Source organism: Molothrus aeneus, chromosome 1, assembly GCF_037042795.1.
Source record: "Molothrus aeneus isolate 106 chromosome 1, BPBGC_Maene_1.0, whole genome shotgun sequence".
NCBI classification, from domain to species: Eukaryota; Metazoa; Chordata; class Aves; order Passeriformes; family Icteridae; genus Molothrus; species Molothrus aeneus.
The window spans coordinates 76,716,854-76,741,021 of NC_089646.1; the positions used below are offsets into that span (position 1 = coordinate 76,716,854).

Here is a 24,168-nt window from a genome sequence, read left to right on the forward strand (position 1 = left end):
AAGTCTGGATAGTCTGCTAGGTAGGTTATATAAGGCAGAAACTACCTGATATGAGTTTAGTAAGAGATTTTTTGATAAAGGGACTGGAAAGGAGAAACCCTTTTTGACCATTCCTGAAAGATTGTACAAGAAATCCCATGAGTTAAGTGGAAATGCCTATCAACAAGGTCGTCACAAGAAAATCTTATTTAATTATGAGTACATTTACCTCCTTATGCTTAAGCCAGACTCTGATGTTAGGCTACAGTGTTCGTACTTCGGTAAGTACGCTAGCTAGTATGCTAGCTCTCTAAGGAGGCAATTTTAGCCACGGAATAAACATCAGGATTGCAAGTTTCTGTTCTCAGGACAGGACCAGAGTGACAAAGTCCTAATGCAATAAAACTATTGAGAGATCCTAAGACTGATGGATAATCCAAACACTGAAAAGGTAGAAAGTCAAAGCTGTCATTTTGTTTCCACATTCAGATGAATTTCTGCAAGAATCATATATGAGGGAACCAGCAAAGATGGGACAGTATGTTCTCTGGAAAATCACTGAATGCATTGAACTCATGTTTTTGTGACACAATAGTGTCAATGTTCTGCCATGCAGAAACACCTGTGACTGATGTAACCTACCTTCTGGACTTCAGAGGATGGTTGGTACTCTCCCACAGTTTGCTTGAGCATGAGATTTGGTTCATAATTTTCACCTGCAACCTGAGTGAGTGGGCCTTAAATCAAGTCCTGATGATTTAGTGTCCCTGAATTATGAAATAAAATTAAATTTTAAAAAATGGAAAAAGCATGCAAGTCTATTGCATAAAAATACTTACTTTGCACAATATCCTTCCTGAAATTTTGTGATAGTGTACATCTTGCGTATGTGGGGAGTAAAATGCAGAGTAAGATAAGGCATGCTTGTAGCATACTGCAGATATTTGCTGCTATCAGTTAACTCTGACCACTATTCTAGCAGTCCCATGTGAATCTGCTGAATAGATACTATATCTTCACCTCCTGTATCTGAATTTATGATGTTTCCATACAAATTCTTAAAAAAAGACCCCAAACAACAACAAACCTCCAAGCAAACAAAGAAATAAACAAAACCCCCAAACAAACAAAGAACAAAACCCACATAACCTCCTACAAGACACACGAGGTGAAACACAGATAGTGTAGGATGAAGTTAGTTCAAGCTGACAGGGGTTAAGAACACAGTCTGTGAAGCCCAATTCTCCTGATTCTTAGTTTATGTTAAATTTCCACAATTGCCATAAACAATTCCAGTTGCAAAACACACAACTGGGTTTTTCAGACCACAAAGCCTGAGGCTCGGCATGCAGATTCATTTCTAGACTGCACCATGGGGGGAGTGTGTGTTTATTTTCTTTCTTTTTAAATATGCATTCTAAAACATGTAAAATGGGTAAAAATTTTAAAGTGTTCAGAATGCTACTGCATGCAATGTGCATGTTTATATAACTATCATGAAAAACACAGAGAAAGATAGCTTTGGATCTGGGCTCTCCTAAACAATTTTTCTTTAACAGAGATAAAATAAAGAAAAAATACTTAGTTAAACTGCTGGCCAAACTCTTATTGTTTGTACTGCTCCTGGTAAAGACCCTGGGGAGCAGCAGCGGAATCTGTGCTATTGATTGGCTGGTTAAAGAGAGGCCTATTAGATTGAGACAGGCTAGATTGATTATACAGCAGCAGAAGGAGCTCAGATTCAGAGCTGAGTGAACGTCAGGGTGAGAGAGAGGGAGAGCAAGCGAGAGAAAGCGTGCAATAGAGGGAGACCGTACCCACTGTAGCATCAGTGTGTGACAGCTGGTGCCTGATAACACTGATACTGAGCTCCTTCAGTGGAGAACTTGCTGAGCTACCCTTTTTTCATTTGCAAGAGGATGCCAGCTCTAAGCCAGTGCAACTGATGACAGACTGGATCTTGGAATAGTTCGTTTCACTTACAATTACATCTCTCATGTTCTGCTTCTCTGAAGAAAGGCTTATTACGGAAGACAAAAATTCATTCTCTCCCCTTACCTCACATATTATTGATGATGTACAGAGTTTGATCTTCCAGGTAAGGATAATATCATTTGCTTTTCTGAGCAGATAAGAAAGGAATTATTCTTTTTGTATCTTGCATGTTAAATACAAGCTTTGGCATTTATTCTCAGAATGCATTTTTGCACTTGTATTTCTTTCACTTGCAGACTGTATGTAACAATTGTTATGTACCCCTAAAGACAATTCACAGGACATGGTTTGTGCATTGCATTTATCATGCTTAACCCTTAAGGTGAATGGAATGAAACAGAAAAGATCATTTCTAACTACTTGGATGATGTTTTAATGTAACTTGTCCCACACATGCTAAACAGTCTGGAGTAATAATGGCACACAAGCTCTCCCATATTATTGATCCATTAGTGTACATATTGTGATGCCAGGTAGAGAGAGAATTTACCTGAAGGATTTCTCAGTGCTTGTCAGCAGTTTGAAATAGTATCTGTCTTTTCACTGCAAACATGCCACTGCTGAGCAAATATGGTCAGCCTTAAATAATTTATCATTAGACTGCCATTTTTTATCTTTATAGTACTCATTGCTATCATTCTGCCTGCAAAGCAAAGATCAAGGCTTATGACTTGAAATATGAAACCTAGGATGTTCTGTTACACTGTACTGTATGTTTGAAGCAGCCATCCCATGGACTGATTGCCTGTTTTGCTATGACATTGACTCTACTGTCTCCTAACTGCAGAGCTCCATATAAAGTTTCTATTTATTTCCTTCAGCTGTGTTTTAAGTGGTTTTGCTGTCATAGGTGATAGGTTCTGATAGATTGCTGTGATTTTGAAGGTGATAGACTATATCTGAAATAACCCAGCTTTTGGATTTGAAGTATGTCAGGAAGTTGATTGACTGGGTGTTTACAGGCCACAGGAGCATAACGCTAAGACAGCTCCTTCATTAGCAGCACATTGCTTCCAGCTGTGACAACATGCACCACCTTCCTCATCAGTTTGTGCACTCTGCTCCTTGTTCCATACTGCAGAGATTTTCGTATGCCAGATATTGTGATTATTCCCTCTGGGTGAAGTAGAGGCATCAATCTATTTATGCAAGCATTTAAGTAAACTTTGACCCAGCCAAGTACAGTGTTCCAATGCTTTGGCCAGTTAGGAAACCGCCTATAGCAAGGTCTTGCTGCTAGGAGGTGGACCTATGTGCAATCCAATTTATCCAATGACTAAAGAATCACAACTACACAAAAACACTTTCTTCACTTCCTTTACCAAGAAATTTTTAATAAATTTCCATAAAACACCATACTGAAATAATTAATGTCTTCTCAAAAACCCAAATGAGAAGTGGAGTTGTCAAAATGATTATTTATCATTCTTAAAAGACATATAAGAATTGAGGACCTTCGATATGTAAGGATTTTTTACAAACTAAAAATTATTTCAAGGGTTATCTAAGTGACCACAAGGATAAAAATACACAATGCTTAAGAGAAAGTTTTGTCTGCTATAATGTATCATATGAATAAGCATTGGCAAAACAGGAACTAAACTGATGACCCCAAACTAAAGGCTTACTTAAACTATAGCACTGGTGCTATTTTAATACCTTGTATCATCTACATGAATAGGGTTTATGTAATTTCTTATATACACAAATGTCAGCAATTTTGATGTTTCCTCTGAAACTCTTTCCAGGTAGCCAGACATTCTCTTGGGGGCACATTTTGCCACCATTGCTTTATTGTGTGGTATTTTACTCCATAAAATACTGCCAAAGGTGAGCACTCCCTACATTGACTATGGAGTCGGAGTGCAGTATCTGACCATAAATAATGGAAGGAAACCCTTTATATTTTAATTATCTGACTGCAAATTGTAACACTGAGACAAAGACATGGGTATTGAAAGCTAGATTTACCGAGCATAGACAGTATTTTATAAAGAGCTAAGATAATTGAATGTCTAATTCACTTTGTATTCTTACAAAGCTCAAGGCCTGCCTCGGTATATTTCATGTGCAGTTTGACTAGCAAAAGAAGTCCTTTATGCTCAAAAGCTTTCCTACAGCTCTTATAATATCTCTCTTTTCTCTCTGAAAAGTTTTGTTCACTATACTGTTCTCTTTAAATATACCTTAGAATTTCTGATTAGAAAAAAAAAATCATGGTAATTCTGTGATTTCCAAGACAGCAATTTTTTTCCCTCAAGATTAATGTCTGTTATTAGTCAAGTTACATCTAAGCCATGAAACTCCAAATAACACTAAAAAGTCGGGGTTTTTTGCAACGGTAATGGTAATATTTAATTTGAACATTAAATTTATTTATTTAAAGCTCAAAAGAGAATCAGAAACCCAAACAATTAGTTAAGTTTACATTCATATTTTTCTTCTCACAAGATACATTATTCATTTCCACATTAAATATTTTAATCATCTTCTTTTGTCAGATCCAGAACATCTACATGAAAAATACACAAATGAGAAGGAGTTAAGAGTTTGTATATTAAAAACTGTGCATTTTCTTTCAGGTCTTTGATGTTGTTAGTGTTAATCTGGACTTTTTGCAACATTTTAAACTGATTCAGTTATGTCACTTTTTTCTCAAAAGATTAAGTTGACCTTTTGGAAATTAATGTTGTATTCCTTTCCAGCTTGAAGTCACAGAATGCAAAATTTGTTTTTCCTAGCTAACTTAAAGCCATTAGGGGGCTCTTTCCTCCTATGCTATCACACAGCAAGCTGCAACACAAAGATACAGCTAGTTCCTAGATTTTTTACCAAAAGAAATTATTCTTGAATTAATTTATTTTGAGTGTAGATTATTTTAATAATACAGAGCAGCTAACAATCTCTCTATTTTTTTGTTCATTTGTTGGAGAATGTTCTGTTTGTTTTGTGTATTTTTATTGCACATAATCGAAAACTTTTACTATCAATTAATGGTTATGTGTAGAAGTTACTTTATGTCCCATAAAGGAGAAGCAGGAAACACATTCAGCAAAAATTTCGAAGTAATCCCTGGGATTACTAATATGAATATGAATCATCGCTTATGTCCAAGAAGCCAAAGTCTATTTATCCAAATAACTGTGAATAATGGTGCAAGTAGCTTAAAAAAAAAATAAAATTCTGTTGGGCGCTGTTATATTGGACCAAAAAGAACCTAGAGTACATAGGTTCTTATACATATATAGAGTATCTAGAAGTGACAAAATCTTCCCTTACACAGCTTGTTTTGTGACCAGTGTTTTTGAATCACTCTTTATTTTGCAAAATGAAAAAGTTCCAATTCTGAAAACATTTACTCATATGAGCAACTACACTGAAATTACTGTGGGCCAAATTCAACATCTTTGTTCTGCCTATTACCCTTCAGTTTCTGTAAATTCATTGCATCACTGGACATGAAACCTGTTGAGAAGTTTGTACTATTTCTTGTGGGTTGTAAACTTTGTACAATTACTTGTGATACTTGGGGTTCTTCAGAAAGGACCATAGAATAGTCTACTGCAGGCTAAGGAAAAGAATTTAATTTGTTCTAAAGTACAGAAAGGTAGTTTCTGTACTAAAGACATTTACATTTAAAAAGACATTTACACTGCAATGTCATGCTGAGGTGAGGCCAGGAGAAACATGAATGTCAAAAGGCAAGCAAAATAATTGTCCCCCTGTTCCAGTTTTGAAGAATTTTCTTACTCCTGCCCATCCTTGAATGAAAAAAATCCCACATTGGTAAATTTTTTTACCACCCTAAACCAACTTGCTACTTTAAATTGTTTAGTTTAGGGATATTCCAATACTACCAACTCCATTCAAGAAAAAAATAAAATAAAATAAATAAGACTGACACACTTTGTGATGTTTGACATTCACAATGAAGAAGTATGATCTGGCCAAGTTGAAATGAAAAAAAAAAAAGTTATTTCTGGGTTTTACCTAGTTTTGCATCCTCTTATAGCAACTATCTTATGACATATCAATGAAGAATTTTGTTCTACTAAACAGCATCTAGAAATTCCAACCAGAACCTCAAGATACTTTGTTTATTGCTGTACTGTGGTGGTTTGACAGGAAATATGTTTTCTGGGATGTTGGGGTTAGGCCAATGGATGTTCAGATTTTAATATTGGCACCTAATGTGGCCATTGGGACATTGGATCCGCCTCTGAGCACACGGAGCTAAAGCAGGGCTCTCCCCTGGGAGGCTCTCTTGGGTTCTGGTCAGTGGAAGGTTCAGAGCTGCCCTGCCCGGCTGCGGGCTGGGCGGGGCAGGGGCAGCCATGCGGCCGGGTGAGGTAGGCCGGGCCCTGGACAGAAGGGAGGGGAAGGCCCCTGCAGGATGGAAGGGTGGAGGAGGAGCACTGAGAGGCATCGGGCAGCCACCCCCCACCCAGGAGAGACAGAGAGCGAGCCTGTGCCTGTGCTTGGCCGGCCAAGAAGGAGAAGGGGAGGGTGCGAGAAGGGGCCAGGCTGGGCAGCCGTGGGAGTTCCGGACAGAGAGAGCCTCAGATTTTTAACCCTTTTCTTGGATGATGGAAACCTTGCGAATGCTAATCCTCCTGGAGCTGAATGAGAAGACTGATACAGAGGAGATAAGAGGAAATGGGCCACAAGAGAAATAGAGAAGAGCTTAGGTGGAAGAGATGATGGAGTAGCTTATGCTGGACTCTTTGTGTGTAGCCATGGACAGAGCCGTGTTTCCTTGTGATACAGAGACTGCATTCTAGGGGGAGGCAATGCCTCAGAACCAAGAGGGTTCGGTGTGGGTACCCCTCGGCCCCAGGGGGTGAAAAATATGGGGGGGACAGATGTCCCAAAGTTGAGACTGTGCCTTTTTGGAGTGGGACGAAGCATCCTTAAAAGTCGACCCTAGAAGCAGCTCTGGTCCATGTTCAGTGGTGAGAGCACTGGACATGAAAGGAAGAGGTCACCATTGGCACAAGAAGGACTCCTTCTCCTCTTGATGAACTGAGGATTGAGTATTCTGAAGGGTGGTGCCGGACTGAGAGTCGATGATTTGGGGGATGTATTGTATTGGGAATTTGGTAGGGAAGAGGAGAAGATGTATTTGTGAAGTTTTCATTTTCCTTGTGTGGGTTTGTTTTTTTTTTTTCTCTCCTTTTCCTTGTAGTTTAGTTAATAAATTCTTTTTTTTTTCCTAAGTGAGAGCCTGCTTTGCTTATTCCTGGTCACATCTCACAGCAGAAACCAGGGGGAGGGTATTCTCATGGAGGCTCTGGCATTGTGCCAGTGTCAAACCATGACATGTACATAAACAGTTCATCCAATATAATGAAATTGCTAACAATATGGAATAAATCAAGTATTATTTCTTAGATATATAATTGATGCTTCAAACTCTAAGATGATCTTCATTAGATATATTATTAGCACATTGCAAATTCAGCATCATACAAATTATCTTTCTGTTTGTAGAAGAGGGCTTATTCATTACTAAAAGGTGGCTAAAGTTAACTATGATTTGCTTGCATTTCAAGTAATTAATTATGTACACATGAACAGTCATGGAAGCTGAGATGGCATTATTATTAATAGTAATTCCTCAGGCACAACATTGGCAGTCAGTCAAAGGAGGTGATTGTTCCACTCTATTCTGCACTGGGGTGGTCTTACCTGGAGTATTGTGTGCATTTTTGGGTACCATAATGTAAAAAAAGTTATAAAGTCATTAGGGAGCATCCAAAGGAGAGCCACAAAGATGGTGAAAGGTGGATGGGTGGGGAGGGCACACAAAGAGTGGCTAAGGTCACTTGGTCTGTTCGGCCTGGAGAAGAGGAGACTGAGGGGACACCTTACTGAAGATGCAACTTCCTTGTGAGAGGAAGAGGAGAGGCAGACTCTGAACTCTTCTTTGTGGTCACCAGTGACAGGACTTGAGGGAATGACATGAAGTCTTCTCGAGGGAGGTTTAGGTTGGATATTAGGAAAAAGTCTTTGACCTAGAGGGTGGCTGGGGACCAGAACAGGCTCCCCAGGGAAGTGGTCACAGCACCAAGCCTGGCAGAGCTCAAGAACCATTTGGGCAATGCTCTCAGGCACATGGGGTGATTCTTAAGTTGTCCTGTGAAGGACCAGGAGTTGAACTTTGATGATTCTTTTGGTTCTCTTCCAACTCAAGCCATTCTATGATCATGTGACTTTTTTAAAGGCTCAAATGAGACCAAACAAATTGCTGGAGGAATGACAGGATGTGTATAGCAGAAGCAAGGAGCAGAGACCACTTCTTGGCTGGAGTCAAGCACCCTAGTAGCAAGACTCTTTTCTCCTCTATAAAACACAGTTTAATTTAATTGTATGCTTTGCTTCCTTGAAATCAGTGAAATTTTATGTAAAAGATAAAAAATTAAACCCATGTAAGAGTCTGGCACAAAGTTTCTGCAGAGCTTCACTACAGAGGTAACTCTAATTTACTGGTTGGTTAATTTATCCCTTATATAAACACATTAAGCAAAGCAGTTTGAAATACTTTTGAATGAAAACTGTTATATAAATGTAAAGTATTATCATGGCAAACAGAAGTCACTCAAAGTTGACAGAAGTCACTTCAGCTAATGAAAACTGCAAGAGTCTGGTGTGCTTTATTAAGCATGAACAAATAATTAATCTCTGGTGAAAGTTTAAAGACAGAAACAACAGTTCTTCAGACATGTAGTCAAATAAGAAATACTTAGGTTTTATGTTTTCTATAATATATGAAGGCAATAATTCAAATTACTAGATTTTAGAAGTAGAGAAGTTTGCAAAAACAATTATTAGATGTACTGTAAAAATATTTTAAAGAGAAGCAGTAACAATGTAATTTAAAATACACTTCATAATACAATGAAAAGCAGAATCTTTTGTTTGTTTTAAATTTTTTTACTGGAAAAAAATGACAAAGCAAATGAAATTGCACTGAAACAGCACCTGCAGCTTCTTCAAATTTATATACAATCCTATATACATATATTTATTTATATATAGATGATGGCATCCCTGCCCATGGCAGGGGTGCTGGAACTAGATGATCTTTAGGGTCACTTCCAACCTTAGTCATTAAATTAAATGAGGCTATTATATATGTGCATACATGTGTGCATGTACCTGTATTAAATCCTATCTTTTACTGTCTGTATTCCACACAGAAATATATAGTTTATATAAGTATATACAGAAGTATATAGTTTCCCTGTTAGAGAAAATTTGTAATTTTTAGGCATACAGTCATGTAAAACCCAAACATATTCCTTGAGTACCATAAAAGAAAAGGGTTTGTTGGTTGGGAAGCCACTTGAAGGTACAAGTTATAAGACAGGTGTCACCAAGAAATGCAGATCATCAGATACCAGGATCCTAACAAAATACTGTTTCCCCTGATATTGAAAACACTTTGTTCACATAATCTGCTTGAATGCTGTGATGTGATAACAGAATGGCTTTGCTGAGCAGCATGCAACAAACTATCATTAAAACACATGGTACAGTTTTGAGAAACACTCTAAATTTTTTGGTTTGTTTGAATTTCAAAATATTTTGAAGTGAATGAAAAGTGTTGTTGCTTTGCAAAACACTGATTACGTTTGGCTCTGGAAAAAGACATGAATAAATCCTGGTCTGATCAGTGACTATTAACAATGGTCTGTGGATCATCAAGTGAGTGAACAAAGTTCTGCAGAGCAGCTGATAGAGAGAAGTAATTCATTGTCCTCTGGTGGATCTGTAACACTGAGAATTAATGTGCTTGCAGCATATTACAGCAGAGACAAAGCTATGGTAACACCTTCAGTATTTATACACCTTTTTTACCCTCAGAACGTTTTGTGACTGATTTAGATGTACAACTGAAGGTTTTGTTCCTTCCCTCCAACTATCAGATATTAAACAGAAAAACAAACCAAACCAAACAAACAAACTAAACAACCATAACAAAAAAACACCAAAAAATATCCCATATCAAAACCCCTGTCAAATTCACTTTTGGACAAGCTGTTAAGGTAAACAAAATGAACCATCAAAAATTAGTATATGATAATATTTTATTTTTTTTGTTGAACATAGTGAAACAATAGTTTTGTTCTTAATACTATGTAATGATAATAAGGTAGAAACTCTTTGTGTCCCAGACTACTTAACAATGACAGTATAAATATTTTGCAGCATATGGAAATTATCTATACCAGAAAGTAAAAATATATAATATTCTTTAAATTCTGTAAATTTCAGTTCTAGAAGTCTACTTCATAGGGGTACATGGACTTCTCCAACTTCTAAAAACTTCTGAAAATAAATTGTAGTGTTTTGCTCTTCCAAGCTTCTTAAGATGCATTAATAGTTCCTAATTCTATGCATCAGAGCTCTACTGATGTGTAAGGGAAATTCTGAAATTAATGTGTAAATAAGAACAAGCTCATCTGAAAAATCCTGCTGCTGATGCATTTTATTGAACTGGATTAAATAATATAAACACATTGGGGCTTTTTAAAATTAACTTATAACAGACTATAACTTTTTAATACTGTGTGTAGAACCAGAATTTGAACCTATCTTCTTAAATAAAATCATGAGTAACTTCTGAAGGGGAAACATACTTTCAAGTTCCCTGCCCTATTTGGAGACACCGAAAATATGAGGCAGCTTCAGGTGAGCTTGGATGATATTCAAGGGACTGAGTCTTGGATGTTTGCCCATTAATTCTAGGCACTGTCATACATCTGTCTATATGTACAGAATCTAACCAGCAAAATTACAGCAATGTCATCAGTACCTGCTCTTTATTACCTTATGCCAATAAAACAAATATCAATGCCTGGGATTACAGCTATTATGAGGTGGTTTATTACCAGCAAAGCTGGAGCAAAGTATGAAAGCTCTACAGTGTCCATCAAAAATGGAAAATTGTCCCTGAATTGCATGATTGGGAGCATGATCAAGCAGAGGTGTCAGACATCTGACATTATTCTGAAGATCAGGGAGAACAATTTGGGAAAAGATGTTTCTTTTGCACTCTGTATCCATATACTGTTTGGCTGCCACAATATCTTTAAGACCTTGGTAAAAAGCTTACAGCTCTTTGGGATGGATGGGATCAGGAAGACAACATTATCGAATTGATGCAGATATACAATTATACAATAGTTCCTGTCACAATTTTTGTACTGTTTAGGAAAATTGTTCAAACTGGAGTTGTACCTTACTCTGAAATTGCACACTTTAGTGGGTTTCTTTCTAGGGGACCAACAATAATTATACATCCCTGCCTCCAATGTGAGGTTCAATCTCAACCTCACTCTAGCTCATCTTTTCAATAACTTGCCCAAGTGCAGCAAATGAAGCATGCCTGGGACATATCAAACTTCTTAGTAACTTTAAAGAATGAAATGAAATTATACTACACAGAGAAAAAAACATGCATAAAACCTGTCCAACAATATTACATATCAATCTAAACCAAAATCCTGTCTGATGATTCTGTAATTCTCTTAGGCATCTAGATTTCTACTTTTTTTTGGTTGTAGTACATGTGTATATATATATATACACACATGTATCTGAAACTCATTAACTTCTTCACCTGTTTTTATAACTAAGTATTCCTGCCTAAAAGTTTTATAGAAGCCCTACTGCAAGAACTGCTGTCACTTTGTGTGGTTGATCTACACTAGAGTGTTGGAGGAATGAATGTCAAGATTTACAGGACGTCAAGATTAACTCATCCACAAGCTTTTATCATGCAAAACAGTTCAAATTCTTTTCATCAAGGAGAGGTATCTTTCAATACTTTGAATAAATCTTGGCATAAGAGAATGCCAATAGATATTTACTAAGAAAGAAATTATATACTGTGAATCTTCATTCTGGTTTACCATCATGTATTTTCTTTGACTCTGTCATAGATTAACATTCTCAAGAGGAACCAAAATTACTTTAGCCATGAACATTTTTCAGACAGTGATTCGTGGACCAATCTTTCTATCTATGCATATATCAGGAATATCAGTTTTTCCAACTTCTATAACTATTCATCATCTTCACTTCCATAAGATAGCTGCAGATGTTTTAGATTTATGCTAAAATCCAGAGAGAAATTCTGTACAGTATGTGAAAGTATTCCCTGTAGTAAATGGGTATGTATCGAAAGGTAAAAAAAACCCCTACCTGACACTGACAGCACCAACTCTTTCAGCCTGACCTCTTCCAACCCAGCTGCAGCGGGATGCGGTGCTGCGTCCATGTAGGAGGGATGTGCCAGCACTGCACCTTTGTATTTGGAGAGGCTATGGGTCCCTAATACTTTTGCCATTGATTTTACACAATTTTGAAAGTGGAGAATTTGTGCTAAAAAGAATTAACATTTTCTTGGATGGCACAGTTTCAAATGTTCTGTGCCAAAGATGCCTATTGTCAAATTAAAACTTCTTTGCAAGTCTCCTGTATCCAGGACTAGAAAGCTGTATAACATTCCCTTCCCTTCCCTTCCCTTCCCTTCCCTTCCCTTCCCTTCCCTTCCCTTCCCTTCCCTTCCCTTCCCTTCCCTTCCCTTCCCTTCCCTTCCCTTCCCTTCCCTTCCCTTCCCTTCCCTTCCCTTCCCTTCCCTTCCCTTCCCTTCCCTTCCCTTCCCTTCCCTTCCCTTCCCTTCCCTTCCCTTCCCTTCCCTTCCCATCCCTTCCCTGGGAAATTTGTTTATCAAAGTCTGCATCACTTTTCTCCAGTTTCTCCAGTTTTCCCCTCTTTTGAGAGGATGGTTTTTTTTCCTTTCTCTTTTTGGGGGAAGATGGTGGGCCAAAGTGGGCAGGGCAGGAAACAGTATCTTTTATTAGGAAAAGTACATAAGGTCAGCCATTGCAGTCTGTAGCTATTTGGAATTTCTAATTTCGGGAGGATAAGAATGTTGAAAGAATAGGAGGGGTTTGGTTATATTTGTTTGTGGTGGTTTTTTTTTGTTGGGTTTTTTTGGGTTTTTTTTTAATTGCTTTTTTAGCTGATGAGTCTCTAGTCACTAAAATGATAGGTGCTCTACACTTAGGTAAATATTTCATGAGGGCAGAATATACTGTTCTGCCTTTTGAATAAGCTTTATTTTATTAATGAGTTTGTTTAATTTCCACACCCTTCAATAAATTATCAACTTGGGTATAAAATGAAATATAATTAGGTCACCCTGTAGCATGCTTTTATTGTAGATGATGTGTGAACCACTCTGGATTGAGCTGCACTTTTGTGCTTTCTCATTATGTGTCAGCTATGAAAATTCAACATAACCAATGCGCTCTACTCTCAGTAATGATAACATTTGGAAATACAGTACAAATAAAGTCTTAAAAACATTAAGGTATAATCTTTTGGGAATAAAAAAAACACAACTATGTTCAAAACTATAGCTAGTGGATGAACTGGGACACTATAATGTCTACCTAAAAAATTAAAATTAAGCTACCTTTTAATAAAGACAATAGTAAGCAAAATTATAACACATTTCACAAATAATGTCTTGTTAGTATTATCTTGAACCTAAATAAGATATAGAGCTGTTTTATATGACATTTTTAAAATGTCTCTTTTTATTTTAGATGCATATGTTTGCACAGAGTCACTACAAAATTTCTTTTTGAGATGTCAAACAATCATTAGATCCACCACTCTTAGTTTTATTTCAGATAAAATGCAGAGTACACTGGAAATTTCATCCATATCCTCCAAAAATTAGCATGAATAATCAAAGTCATTGATTAAATTACCTAAATAAGTCCCTAATTCTCACAGACAATCTACTTCTCTTGAAATCAGATCCTAAAAAACATTTGTTTAAGTGTTCCAAGAATCAGAATGGTTGATTCCTCTGAGCTAGAAAAACATTTCTGGCATAAAGTGGCATAGAAATTTTGGCTAGTGTACTATATGTCAGATGATATTTTGTCATAATAATTTCCATGACTTTTAATTATTCTAAGTTCATAATATTTTAAAGTATTGAAGCCATCAGTAATTTAATTTTGTGATTTTGTACCACACTGAGGTGTTTGCACTGTCTTTTTATAATCATGAGCACATGTGCTGTACCTTGTGCCTAATACTTTGCACTATTCACACTATTAGATATAAAAATATATATATTCTTAACAATTTTGTACACAGTTTTAAGAAATAATTTTAAAAAATATCTCTCTATAAAGCTCCTTGTTTAGGAAATGGAAAGGAAGATGTAAAGAAGGCCCTAGTTTTTATTGTTGTTTGACCTTACAATGGTTTCTCAAACAATAAATCAATCCTTTAATACAAACCATACACATAGGATTGTTAATCTTCACAAGGACCACAGAAATAATGCCACCATCCCTATTACATTTTCTTACAAGTCTGCATGCTATCCTTTTGTATTAATGGACATTTCTACTCTCTTTCTCCCATTCTCTTCTCTGGAAGAAAATAGTGCTAGAGGTATTATGCTTTTAGAGAATAGATCTAAATATAATTCTTCTAGATATAACTCATAAAATTCAGGAAGCCCCTGTTAAAAAATGTTCTGTTCTGTTCCAAAAAAGCCCACTCTTAAAATGTTCTACAACAGCATAAAACTTTCAGAATGTGAAAAAATATTTAATGTCTCTATGTCATCAGAGATGTAAGATTTTTGCCATACTACAAAGTATGGAGTAAATCAACCAAGAAAAAATTCAAGGCCTAAATTTGAATGCTCCTTTTTTATCATACAGCGTTGGTTTCTCAACATAGTGACATACATTAAAAATTACTTAGAGCAAAACCTAAAGACTCATTTTAAATTTCCTTTGAATGTTGGTGATTTTGCCAATTCCAGAATGAATGATTCAAGGATAGTTTTAAAATTACCTAGGTGATACTGCCCTTAATGTATTGAAAAAATAAAATCTTAATCAAATTCAATTAAGGTTTTAGATGCCTCAATTTAAACTTTGCCTTTTTTTCCTATGTATTATCTAGCCTGAAAATTGCATTTGACATGCAAAGATATAACTTCCGTGGGAATTACAGCTACAATTTATTTACAAGTAATCACACAAATGTATATAGATATCTACAGTTATAGATGTCAGTGTCCCTATAACCATGTCTCAGAAGCTTCTGTTTGAAAATTGAAAAGTCCCAATGCCCCAGGACTCTAAAAATTAAAATTTATCCACCAAGAAAACTGAAATGGAAACAAACTCTGCATTTGGATAAAACAGTTTGCCTGTCCAGCAGTAACATTTTGCTGCAAATGACCCCCTTACCTGCATTTAGCATGTTGATTACTCAGACCACTGAAGCACACAGGGTGCTGTGCAGAGCCATCAGTCAATAAGGTAATTTATACAGATGACCCTTCTGGGCAAACCAGGGGAGGAACTAGTCTATACTGTTTTCTTCTAGCTGAGGAAATCTGTTCCCCTGTTGGTAAATATTCACCAAAGAGAAAATCCACCAGTCTCTCTAACATTTTCTATTCACAGAGAAGTGAGAGGCTGTAGTTGAAACTGATTTTGCTTGAATAGAGCTTAATAACTAGAAGCATCTCTTTTTAACCTACGAGACTCTGATAGATGTGTTCATCAATAACATAATTGGTTTAATGATACAAGAAGCTGCTGTTAGGATGGCTTCAAGTTAGGGAAAACTACTTCCCTTAAATGTGTTGGAAGCAATGCACAAACTGAGGGCCAGCATTCTACTGAAGCAGAGAGCAAAATACACCTTTATCTCCCATGCTTATCTCATCTCACTGACTGTAGCTGAATGTCCCTTGCAGGTGTGCAAAGGGTTGCTTTGTTTCAGCCTTCTGCAAAGGCTCTCTGTGGGGAGAGTAACACCCTGACATGGCTGAGGGACAGAGGTCGAGGCTGGGGCTGCCTATAGAACCTTCTGGAACATTGCTGCTGGTGTGGGAAGGAGCTACTCATGCCATGCACAGGGCAGCTGGGCAGGGGCCAGGGGGATGGAGGGCAGTCTTGTGCCACAGCGTGGCTGTGGGAGCAATCTCCTGTCCTGTGAGGGAAAGGAGTGGCAAAGAGGGGGCTGTGAGGAGGTGGGGAGAGCCCTGTGAGTCGCTTGTTTTGCTTTCCAGTCTCTTGTGGGGCCCTCCCTTGAGAGGACTGTGCTGTGGCCATGTACCTTGCTGTTTGTATCCCCTGCCCTGGTGCCAGGGTGCGGGTCTTGGTTTGCTGATGGGTTTTCTGTAGGAAGAGTATTTTGGTGGTCCTGGCTGCACTTGCTGAGGGGACAGCCAGCCTTGGATGGGCAAAGAGTGAGGTTTTTGCAGTTTCTCAGGGAAGCTTTCCTGAGAAACTGCAACCATCACCTGTTTGTGGTGGATGAGATGCCAGTCACTAAGGTTAACTTATTTTAGATAAGAACTGATTTAGGAGAAAAGGGGAAGAGGTAGGGGCAGACCCTGGAGGTGGTGAATGCAGGAGTGCTAGAGGACCAGACTTGTAGCATAAGAGTTGCAAGTACCAATACTATTTGCTAAATAAGGCCATATTGTGCATTCTTGGCTTGAGGCCTGTGCTTGGACACTTCTGGGTGATGATAAGGAAGTAAAAAGTATCCAGCTCTGAAGGCTGGAGTTGTGGTGATTCTGTTCCATTTCCCTTTCCTCTTTTTACCAAAATACTAAATCACGTTGAATGGCACTCCGATGCTGCTGGTAAACCTGTCTAATCTGAGTGTTTCAGGCTTGGAGTGCTATTTGTTCAGTGTGCAAATCCAAAGGAAACAACATCAAGAGAGCCTCAGAGAGATGTGCAGCTGATGTATGTTTCACAGACTCATGTGCTGAGTTAATTCAGCAAGGCTTCTGGCAGATGTAGGGAGTCTCTGGCCTTTACCTTACTTAATCTTGCCATCCCATTGACAGTGGCCAGAGTAGCCCTTGGACAAGCTGTCATTCCTCATTGCTGCCAGACCTGGTGCCAGCAATTCCCATTGCACTTTGGTAACTATCCATGACCTCCTCGTTTCAGAAGTCTTTGGTTTTCCAAAATTGTTTGTATTTTTTATTCAAGCTGTCAGTCTCTTACAAAAATGTAGAAAAATGATAGGCAGTTCATGAAATGACAATGACTTTATGGCATAGGCTCACATTCAGAGATTAATTTTGCCCCATCTCTCAAGCACAATATGTCATATTGATTGAAAAAAAGGTTATCCTGTACTAGAGAAAGAGCTTTCCTGCAATTCCCAGGTTATCCTGTACTAGAGAAGGGGGGGGGATCCAGGAAGGTTGATAATGAATTAATGGACTCAACTGATGCCATTTGAACTGTTTTGAAAATACTGTTTACAAAATTGTATAATGGGAGTGAAAACATTATTCTTTGTTCTCACTCCCTAAATCTAGTGCCTAAGACTCACATTTAAGTGATTAATTAAATTCTGCGTTTTGTTCAAATGATTGTTTAGTAATACTGAGTGACATCAGCTGTGATAACTGGAAAAAAAAAAAGAACAAACCTATATTAGACATAAGCTTTACACATAGTATAAACTTACCCTCTTCTTTATCGACTATTAAACTGAAAAAAAGAAATAGCCAGGATTAAATCTCAGTGGATTATTTAGGATTATTTGATTGGGAAAATACAGTTTTGTCATGTTTTCCTCTAACTGGAGATTTGTGGACAGGTGATGAAACCACTTAAAAGGCACTCAAAATATATGCTGGTTCTCCTTGATTTCTGTCTTTATTGAGTCACCTATAAATATATATAAGACTTTAAATCTCTAAATATTTTTCTGGTTCACTAAAGTTCTCAATTTTTTTTCAACAGAGCCTTATAAAGCAATCTGTAAAAAAAATATTATCAGTGGTGGGACAGTGAAACAAGATTTCTAGAAAAAAAAAAACACAATCTCTTTGCTCTGCTGCCATTAAAATGTATGTTTTGTATGTTTCTTCAAGTATACATGCAAATGGATAACTTTCTATAATTGTTGTATCACAGATGGACTCAATATTAGTAGAAAGCACCTGATTTAGGTAAATCAAAGAAGATAAATTCCTTTCTTTGTTCTAAAGACAAAAAATCCAAACCTAATCGAAGAAACAATACCCCACACCAAAAACCAACTGAAATTTCAGACTTTGTGTCATCTCTTACCTTGGGCCAAATGAAAAGTCAGCTATCTGAAGATCAACTTCTTCAGTTTTTCATATTTCTTCATTTCAACTTCATATAGCAAAGGGTCCATAACTTAAATATAAATTGTGACTCTTAGGTTTTTATTTGACAAGTGAGAGCAGAGCTTTTACTTCATTGTGGTGTTGTTTACAGGCTGTCAAAATATTTATATGGATTTGGATTTTTTTTTCACTAACAAGTGATATTATTCACTGAATTCAAAAATCCAGCAGTCTAGGAGGTTTTTGTGAGCTAAATGATAAAGGACTTGATTCTTAAAAGCATTTAATTTTCCTACTGGATTTCAATATAATAACCAAGCACTCAAATGATAATTTTTTAAATTACCTTGTGAATTATTTCCAAATGCTGGTGGAATACGTAGAGCTCTGCCATCAAAATGGCAAGTGGGCCATGGTCAGTGTAGGAGCTGTTACTTACCCATATTATGTCTCATTTTATACAGCTGCCTGTTATAATTTTCTTCTGGACTGAAGTCTTGCCCATCTATTTGTGTTGTTGTAGAATACTTCCTTTTTTCTTTCCAGCTAAATCTCTGCATATTTTGGTAACAGTGCAACCCAAGTGTTGTTTTCCAGTCTGGGATGCACGTGGTAGCCTACAAGAGAGAATCCTGAATTGTATGCATAGAAAAATTTATGGATTATGAACAAGGGATTTCTTTGCAAGTTAGTAGGACATATGAATGTATATAAGGAAGAGAAGTTGCTATTTAGAAAAATTCCCACAGTGAATCTGACTTTTTTTTTACATGCTCTTAAAACTTTCTGTCTGTGCCTGGGAATATTCTATTGGACATGCATAAGATAATAGGCTACAATTTCCTACAACTAGTGGAGTTATTCTGATATAGTACAAACTCCAAAATGGTTTAGACCTAGTATTTAAATTCTAATCTATATCAGAGTGTAATATAAGTTATGAATTATGCTACATGAATGAGGGGATCTTGAGGAGATGCTGTTTTTTAATTATTTTGATATGTTAAGCTTTTAACATTTGCCAGTTTGCATTGCCAAATTTCCCTTTATCAGGAGGATTGAAAATTTGACAAAGTAACAGCAGATTCTGAGGCAAAACTGCACTATTGTGTCACTGGTATCAGCATTAGTGACATTACAGTCACATTAATCCTTAGGCTCAAACCTTGTCTGAGTTATGTGTAGAATACAAATATGGAAGCAAGTACTGATACTGAAATTATAACACTAATTACAATTAGTTAAAATTAAGTCACTTTTCTATGGTGAAGGATTATTCATCACATGGCAATTTTATATAAAGACTGAGTACCTTTCGAGTTTAATATTACAGTTTATATAAATATTGGGAGATATGTGCAGAAATAATAGATTAAATTCTCTGATTTTTTTGTTTGGTTCTTTGGTTGGTTTGGGATTTTTGGTTCTATGCTATGCAAGAGGATCAGTCAAGTTAATCATGATGATCTTCTCTTACTCTTAACTCACAAATTTTTTGACTAAAATATAGTTACTCTCATATCTTCATAGATCAGATCCTGTGATTTTTTAATGTTTTTTATGCTCAGCCCTGTGTCAGTCAGGAGTTTTTTTAAAAGCATCATTGGATCAGATAAAAAATTTCACTGTTATTTTACTACTGTTCAGCTGCTTGTATCAGTGCTTTATGGCAAAACAAGATATATTATCAGCAAATGAAGTACATATTTCAAAATCAGGAAGCTGGAGTGGGGACTCTGAATTGGTAGCTCAGAGTCTCTGTCAAATGTTGATTTTTCTTTATCATGTCTGTTTTTCTGTGTGAGGAAAATAAACATAAGTCTACACTGTGCCTTTAACACTCCAAAATGTTGGGGTATGGGGTATGAAGAAAATTTTCTAGCTTAGTAAAGCCTTAAAATACTTTCCTAGAATAGACTGTGGACAGTAAAAACACAACTGTTATTCAGTTTCCCATGAGTTCTGTTTTCATCGAAGGTAGATAATGCAATGTACTTGCAATATTATTATGTCATACCATTTTCTTGAAGGTGGAAGGCAATTGAAGACATGTGCAAAAGTACCTTCACAGAATCACAGAATATTCTGATTTGGAAGGGTCTCACAAGGAACATTGAGTCCTTTCTGAAGGCAGACTTCTTTGTATTTTAAATGAATTATTTAATCTGATTTGCAAAATTTTTATTCAGATTTTCTTCTAAATAATGAGAATATTTGAGAAATACTGTCTCCTGGTGTTTAAAGGACTTCTTGTGAAAATTTTAATTTAAAAAGATACGTTTATGGAGTTTAACATCATCAGACATCAAGTATTTGACAGGAAAAGAAATGCATAATTTACCAGGGGAAAAAAAGTATTTTGCCCAGAAAAAAAAATATATTGAGCTGCTTTGTCTTTCAGGAGTTTTTCAAATCTAGACAAATTCTGAGAGTGCACCATAAAATAACTATTTTTCTCTTTGTATGACATGTACCATTGAAGAAACTGGTTTATATATGTTTTCAATGAGAAAATATGGGGGTTTTCTGCTATTAAACTAGACATGAATTTTACTGGTGGCAAATTTAAGGTGATCATTAAGAGGCAGGCAAAAAAATATTTATAATCCTATAGAAGGAACACAGGATGATGTCCTATATTAATTTTTAGGGCGAAGGAGAACCTCAGTTGTACCAGATGCCCTTGGTAGACTCAACAGGCTTTCTTTGAAGTACTTTTCACTCTCAGGCCTGTTTATGCCACCAGAAATGACAACACATGGAGGAAAACTTGCAAGATGCATTCGAGTGCAGCAGCCCAATAAATGTGATATTGTGCGTTTCATGCCTGATATTTTTTATGGTTGTGAACACTTGCACCATCAGAAGTAATTAAGAGCAAACAGAAGAGCTGTGCACAAATAAACAAAAGCTTAAAATTATCTGTTTGGCTTTGTGCTGTAACTACTGTAAGAGTATAACCAAGCATTTTTATATCTTAGGAATGTAACAGGTATGCTACAGCAACTGCTGCAAGGAAAAAGGTTTCTTTTCAGGTTATGTTGTCAGTTCTCAACAAAATGAATCACGCACGGTGGGTGAGTAAAGCTGTCCCTGTGTTTATGATCCCTGACTCATTCCACAGGTTTTATTTGCTTCCATTTCAAAGACATTTTACTACTTTTGTACAGCAAATTGTGTCTACACCATAAAGTAACAGTTGCAGCTTTTACAAGTCTGGGATTACATATTCCCTGGACAGTTTTCTTTTCACAGGGACAAATCTTGAGATATCAAAATTCTGGAAATGCACAAAATTGTTAGAGGAAAGCTGGCCCCAGCTGACAAAAGGAAATTGGAAGACAAAAGAAGAAATAGAAAATAAATAGAGTCCTATTGCTGCAGAGGGCCAGCTGCAATAGTTGTTTCTCTAACCCCATGTGTTTGTGAATCTTGACCTCTCTTGTTAAAGGTGGAATTTTTACTAGAAATGGCTTGATAAATGCTTCATGCACATGTACATGTTTATAAAGATGACTTGTGGTGTCAGGGCAACAGCTAGCATGGTTAGGAGATGAGAATTAAAGGGAGGGGGTATGAAAAGTGCTGCATACCTGTACCTTATAGCCTACTTTTTCAGCTTTCACTTGCAGACCCTGTGCAGTTGCTTCCTCTCATTCTACATATTAAGGAAAGCAGAAGATGGACAGTAAAATAAGAAATGTAATTTCCTGAAACTGAATACAATTTCCTATTTGTGTTTAATTAAAACATTTGCTGAAACTAATTTCATTGTTGCAAAATCAGTATTAAGGTGCGGGGGTTTCATTTTTCAGAGCAAGTTATTCTGAACCCCATGGATGGTGCCTGAAGGGTTGAAAGTGGCTAATGTGAATATTAATTAATTGTGTTCTAGTGACAAGGAGCTTTGCAATAATTTATTGTTTACACTTCTGCCTTAATAAGTAGATAAACATGAAAAATTACAAGATATTGTTTCAGTTTTTCTCAAAAAATGTATCACTTAGAGCTTGACATAGATCCAACATAGAAGGATAGAGAAGACAGAAAACTGGGAGATCCTCAGATGGCTTGTTTCCTTGTTATGAACTAGTCCTCTGGAGCTTCTGATCACATCTTAGCTGTCATATGGACCTTGCTGTCTCATCCTGTCCTGTGGTACCACAAGCAAGAAGGCAAGAGATGTTCAATCTAACAGAGTTTACGAATGATCCAAGAATACTTTGGAATCCTCTGCAGCAAATTAGAAGTCAAAAGAAAGATACTGTAAAAGGCAGCTGTTGTACTTTGCAGCAGAGCTCAAACATAGCATGTGCCTGTCTTGGGTGAAAATCTTCAATAACTGCAGGAAATTTGTGGTACAGAAGAAAACTCAAAATGCTTAAAACATGCTGTTAGATTTTGGGAGAGTATTTCTTCCTAATGATAAATCTGATGGCAAGTCTAATCATAAACATTTATCTTTTTATGCATAAACTTAGATAGCAGTTTAATATTTCTTTGGCAATTGCGTGCTCTTACATTGTCCTCAACTGGTCTCTAGTTACTGTAATCTGGAAAATGTTGGGAAATAGTTTGGAAAAGCATTTAGTGCCCAAATTATTGATGTGTTGTGTATTGGACCCACATCTATGCCCTACCTTTCCAAATGTCCAGTGGTACTGTGTATGTTTAAGATAATTTCAAAGAAACAGTAAGCCTGGTCAATTCTGAATCTTTTGAGAAAGAATATGATTAATAATCACGATATTGTTTTCTGGAATTGCTTTGTGACACACGCAGTTAGTCCTAAGTCCTAAGAAACCCATTGCAGAATTCTTTTTATTTTTTTTTGCAGGTTCTGTGATGTCTTGATGCCACTTTTAAATTTGAAATAAAGTGCAAAACAATTCTTTTAAGCTCATGTTTACCTGTTGCTCAGTAGAATGTTCAACTGACAAATATTTCCATGTGGGAAACTTAAATATGCATTTTTAAATAATATAAAATTTCCTATTTCTGATAAAGTCCTTCACAATTGGAAACAGATATCATTGACATCTCAAACAGCCTGCATTTCATCTTCCTTTAATCACATATGTTCTTTTTTATCCTCTGTATATGCTTTACACATTAATTAGACTAAGATTTCAGTGATGTAGCAGGAATTCTGAATTTTTTATTTATTTTTCTTTCCCCCACATAGCTTCCTTTCTCCACTCCCCAGCTGAGACTGTAACAGTCTCAAAATGGAGCAGCATAACTCAGCATTGAGGAAAAGATTTTAAATATTTTTTAAAGTTTACGAAGGAAAAAAAAAATTAGGAATTTAAATAACCATTAAGGAACGGGAGGAAACAGTTTAAAATCATCTGATTTTTATTCTGAGTATTTAGTGAAAAATTAGCCACAGGAGTAACATGTTTTCAAAATTGTAATCTCTCTTCAAACCTCACATAAACATTGAAAAAAACTAAATATATTGAAGATGTCATAATTAATGCATGACTTTTGATACTAAGAGGTGTAAATCTTTATTGATTTATATGATGGCTCAAACTTCTTAGAAACTATAGATCTGAGAAGTGTTTTGTCCTTCCTCTATTTATAGTTGACCTTTAAGAAATGTCTAACAAAGAGAGGAGGGCTGCAGTCATCTTAGTATTGCAGTACATTGAACCAATTCATGAATGACTATTATGTACTGGGAGAAGAAAAGTGCTGTCTAGTGCCAAAAGTCTGTTAAACCATATTAAAGAAGTAGTAATGAGTGCCTGCAGTTTACTTTCCTAAAAGGCAAAAGCTTTAGGTCTACTTTTGAACATGTAAACAAAGGAGTTTTTACTTCCTAGCTAGTTATCAAGAGAAGAACCAGTGCTTAAATTCACCTTGAAAAATTATTTTGAATCCTCCTTCAGCTATTGTCTTAAGGATGCTGCTTAGTAAGAAAACAATAATCAGACCAAGTTGATCTACTAAGAAAGTGTGCTGTAACTTTAGGAACATAGAGACAGAGGGCTTTATCA

General features: G+C 36.5%; 1 protein-coding gene across 2 annotated transcripts in view; it reads left to right on the top strand.

The window, feature by feature from the left end:
- Window positions 1–1,843: 1,843 nt before the first annotated feature.
- Window positions 1,844–24,168, top strand: part of CDH18 (cadherin 18) — a 490,995-nt gene continuing 468,670 nt past the window's right edge. For both annotated transcript variants that reach the window (XM_066559563.1, XM_066559523.1), the window contains exon 1: window positions 1,844–2,077. The gene's annotated coding sequence lies outside the window, so the exon portion shown is untranslated. The remainder of the gene's footprint in view (window positions 2,078–24,168) is intronic.